The sequence below is a fragment of the Ictidomys tridecemlineatus genome, unplaced genomic scaffold (genome assembly GCF_052094955.1).
Source record: "Ictidomys tridecemlineatus isolate mIctTri1 unplaced genomic scaffold, mIctTri1.hap1 Scaffold_42, whole genome shotgun sequence".
NCBI classification, from domain to species: Eukaryota; Metazoa; Chordata; class Mammalia; order Rodentia; family Sciuridae; genus Ictidomys; species Ictidomys tridecemlineatus.
The window spans coordinates 1,609,419-1,614,946 of record NW_027522720.1 but is presented as its reverse complement, the minus strand read 5'-3'; positions in this window follow the sequence as shown (position 1 = coordinate 1,614,946).

Genomic DNA, 5,528 nt, shown 5'->3' with positions numbered 1-5,528 from the left:
CCTGCAGCTCCTGTACCTAATGATGTTTGCTACTACACAGTTTACTCACAGTTCACCATGCTTTTATTCTTTAATTAAATAACCAGGCTGGATTATTTACATTAAAAAAAAAACACGTCTAGTAAAAACATTTTGTTCAGGTGAACTGACTTGAGAGTCCAAAAGTAAATTCTCAATCTATTTCTGAATCAATTGACACTTCCAGACTTTTTAAGAGAAAATGTACTCAGAGTAATCTTTGATGTTGCTTGAAAATAAGATATTCAAGAGTCTGGGCTTTATGTAATTACTTTAATTGTATAATGTTTGGATGGACAGCTACATTTACAAAAATTGAGAATTTTGTACTCATTCATGTAATAGTATAAATAGTACTCAGTCTCAAATGCTTCAAATCCAGTTGAGGAAGAAATCCTAAAATTGTATCAATAATTAAACTGATGCCAGCAATGTGTTTTTATACTGAGATACTCACCACCCCTGGTAACTCTTATTTCCAACCATCTAATAATTGCTGTATATAGAGCACTTTATATGGGGTTTTTCATAGTCTCACAACCAGATCCTAAGGAATATATTAAACAAATCTCATTCTTATAACCAAGTTAACTCTCTTAAATCCATTTTACTATTAATCCAAAATGGCATCAAACCAGAAAATGGCACTGATTTCCCCCTTGCAAAGGTCTAGGTTGAGGTAATTTCATGAGCAAAAAAAATATGTTATAAATTATGAAAACAATTTTGAATTTCTAAGTTGAAAAGTGACTCTATTCCGTACATATAAACAAGAACAATGACACATCTAATAAGTGGAAAATTTTTTAAAAAGGGATGCTGATTTTAAATTCCATGTATATCCTTTGCCTTATAACATGCTCAATTACAAAGATAAGCATCCATATCATGATTGCATATGGGTGTTGATTAATTTAGACTTCCAGTATCTTCTAAGTCAGGGTTCTGTCAAGAAGCTTTCTGTTACTGTGACAAAATATCAGATAAACAACTTTAAGGAAGTAAGGATTCTTTTGGTTCACATTACAGAGGCTTTGGGCTATGGTTGCTTGGCCCCGTTACCTTTGGACCTATTGTGAGGCAGTACATCATGGCAGGGAATACATGAGGAGCAAGACTTCTCTCAACATGCTTGCAAGAAGCAAAATGGGAAAAACATCCCAGAGTCTCAATATTCCCATTAAGGGTGTGCCTCTGAAGACCTAAATTCCTTCCACTAAATTCTACCTCATAAAAGGTTTCAAAGCCTCTCAAATGGGCCATAAGGTGGGGCCCAGGCCTTTAATACATGAAATTTTGAGGTAAAAAACTTTCTGTAGAGGGCCATAGGCTTTGCAGACCAAATTAAGTCTGTGTGGCAGGAATATGGATTCTGTTATTTAAGTATGAGAGCAGAAGAAGACAACACACAACAAACAGAAGTAGATGAGTTTCAATAAAATTTTATAGCAAACCAGGCCTCAACCTACATTTGGCCACTGGTCCATAGTTTAACAAGTCTTATCTTGTCACTGTTTCAAGTTTTAAATGATTATTTCATAAGTCTCAAGATGACCATAATAAAACTAAAAAGAAATCTCATAAATCTTCATCTATAATTGAGGATTTCAACACCCCCTTCTTTGCCAATTACTCAAGAGACCAGACAGAGTGGAGGTAATGGTTTCTAAATTGGTCACAGAAAAGTCTAAATTAATTGAAAGCATCAGAAAAACATTATATAAACAATAACTGATAAAAACCACAGGAACAAAAGATGACAACAAGTATGAATCTGTAAATTTGAATGTTAATGAATTTCTTGTAATACATAAGCAATACCTAAATAATGCACTAACCATATCTCTAAAATTACACAACTATATAAATCACCATGTTTACATACACTGTATATGAAAAATCATATGTAATATGTTCCAAAGTTATATGTAATATACTTTATAAGCATTTACAGAAGTTTGACGGAGATTTTGTATTTATAGACTGTTGTTATCATATGTGCTGGTATTGGGATATAAATTCCAAAAATGTGTCTTCTTCATAATGTGTAATTTTGTATCTTTTTAAAATAAAAAAGTATAAATTTATGTGGAAGTTACACATCTATGTAAGAGCACAGAAGAACTAAAAATATACACCAAACTTACGTGCTTAATCTCTCACAGGAAAAGATGTGGGAGTTGAGATGATGAGGCCGTAAGGGGAAGGCATGGTGAGGGCACAAAGTTGAACAAGGTAAAAAATTTGAGGCCAAATTCTTAAAGGCTATGGATACTCCGTTAAAAGAGTCTATACCCTGCCACATATTTCTCTTCTAGGATTTCATGGGTACTATATATCAATAACACCAATGAAACTAATATCTTGATTGATAATTTTTAATTTCCGAGGAATGATGTATCTCTAAATGACAATTAACAAAGGAGTCTGTATTTGTCTGGCTGGCCTAGAAGGAAGCTGTATATCCCCATGTGTCTATGTCTGGCAGAACTCAGGAAAGGCAAATCTGTTTTAGAGCCTTTAGTTAAACTCTTTTCCTAAAAGCAGATCTCCACTCTATATGTTTTTACCCCCCATTCCACCCCACTTGGTTCTAATAGTATAAAATTTGCTACTTCAGCTCAGACAGGAGAGTTTACCAACTATTACATTTGATTTCCAAAACAATTTTTTAAAAAAGCAAGCATCCCAGGTAGCAGTATTCCTATTTAACAGATAACCAAGGTCTAGTGAAATGATTTGCCAGATAGTATCATTTGAATCTGACAACAGTATTTGCAGCAGCAAAAAAGTAATTATTGAGCAATTGTTATGTGCCAAGCACTGTGATAAGTGCTTTTATCATTCAATTCACTAAGTTGCTAAAATAATTCTGAGGCAGATTAAGGCCCATTTATAGATAAGAAAATGCTGGCTTAAAGAAATTAAATGACCTATCTAAGAAGATATTTTGACAGTCATGGAACTATCACCTATGATAATATATGCCTATTGAATTTCAGAATACAATAAGTAAATATAAATAATCATGTAAATAATTTGAATTGGACATATGAACCAAGAAAAATATTTGACAGAAAAAAGATTTCTAAAGGTAGGATTGAATTCTATGGTTTAAAGGAAAAATTGCCAACTAAATACAAAAAACTCAAATATGTATTTTTTTTAGAAATTATTTTCCCCCTCAATTCAGTCCTGATCCTACAACCACACTTGTAATTTACTGATCATTCTGGAACTTAAAAATAATACACTTATATCAAATGCATAATTCATAAAGTCCAATTGTACTAAATATCTGTATGCAAAAGTATGCCAAAATAGTTTTTTAAATAAATTTAAATTCAAAATGTAGATATTAACTCTAGTCATTTAAGTGCACTTGTTTAATAATATTAGATGATATAGATAAATCTTTCCATAACCAGCCACTAAGAATTGATGATGCAACTCAATTCAGAAAAGAATTGAACTCACCTATCCTTGGCCCATTTCCCTGGTCTTAATACCTAGCCCTGATAATTTGCTTAGTAGTATAACCAGTAAGGATACATGCTTATTTTAAAACTAGTAATCTTATGTTGGGGGGCAACAAAAGATGAATGAGATAAAGAGAAAAATAATTTAGATTATTGAGGAGAGAACTGTGTGTCTAGTGGCTTACTTAGTTTCTCATTAAATATGACTCACCTCATATTATACAAACAACCTTTTCCCTCAATTCTCTTGTTAAGTGGAGATATCATTTAACTAATTTTCATCTCAGAAGAAATGTCCTTAAAAGAATAATACATAAATGAAAATGCAGTAAAAAGAAAAAAAAAGACAACAAAAGATGTGGAACTGGGGTTTTGGTTCTAAATCCCTTGATGAATTGCAATATGATTTGAGCAAAAAAAAATATATATTTCTGGGCTTCAATTTTTTATAAGAAAAGTAAGTCTTGAGGGTATATAAAATGATTTCATAGGTTTCTTAAAACACCAAAATTTCTACTACTAAGTCTTAATAGAATATAGTTCCAAAAAACCCAAAAGTTTAGTACATAATGTTGAAAATCAATTCTAATAAAATTCTTAGGATTATAGAAAAATACACTTGACAATAGAAGACACAAACATTATTAATTGTTCTGAGTATATTTACACACTGAGATATTTTAATATTTAAAAGTATATTAGGTCCCCATGGCCTTAGGTAACCATGATTATCTCCAAACACATATTTATGAATATCCTAACAATATGTTAATCTGAAAATATTCTGTAATATATTCTCAAAATCTCCCCAAAATGTATTTCAATATCCTCTAGTTTCAATGGTCAAAGATATTTGGGATAAAATGTGTTTCTAACATCAATGTTGATTGGATTTTCAGAAGAAATTATTTGTGCTCTTTATATTTTTCATGGGGCCATCATTACATTATACACAAAAGTTCTCAAATTTATGAGGATAATAAAACATTTTCTCAGGAATATCTATTAATCTCATAATATTTTAAGCATTTAAAGTTCCATTTACTAGCAAACATGTGTCATTTATCAAACAAACTAGAACACTGATATATATTTTTAAAACTATTATAATTTTGAGATTTTAAAAAGTATAAAGTTACCAGTAACTGGAATGATAAAGAGTTGAGACCAAAATTTCCAATAATCTACCAAATATTAAAATATTCCGTGACATTGTCATATGTAATTTTTTTTGTTTGTAAACATGATGTCATTTTTAATACCTTTATTTTATTCATTTATTTACTTTTTAGGTGGTGCTAAGGAATCAAACCCAGTGCCTTGCTCATGTTAGGCAAGCACTCCAGCACTGAACCAAAATCCCAACCCTGTCAGACGTACTTTTAATTTGGAACTAAGAAAGTAATCTTGTAATTGCCTAGGAAAAATTAAGGGGAAAACACTGATCTCTTCCCAACTGCTATACTTCTCTTGCAAATCCAAAATGATAGGGAGAATGGAACTGAGTCAAATGCATATATCCAAATCAGAGAACATAAGGATTTTAAATATTTATTTTAAAAATATCATTAAGTGAGAAAAATGATTGGCATTTTCCTTTGAAAACAAAATGTCATTCAGAAAAAATATATTGTATAATTACTGTTATTATATCAAGGGTCTTAAAGTAAAATTATTTGAGTGGCAGAATCTAAAACATCAAAGTTAAATTTTCAGATTCAGTTAAAAAACGAATCAACAGTAAGACATACTAAAGAACTAATAACCAATCTACTAATAGTGCCTGACTATATTCTCTAATATCATTCTTAATATTTTCTAATACAAGGCTTTATAATCACAAATTGATACAATCAAAATAATATAGTAGGGCTAGGGTTGTTACTCAGTGGTAGAATATTCACCTAACACACATGAGGCACTAAGTTCAATCCTCAGCATCATATAAAAGTGTAATAAAGATACTGTGTCCACCTACAGCTAAGAAAAATACTTTTAAAAACAATTTAATGCTAAAATGTGACTTTTTAA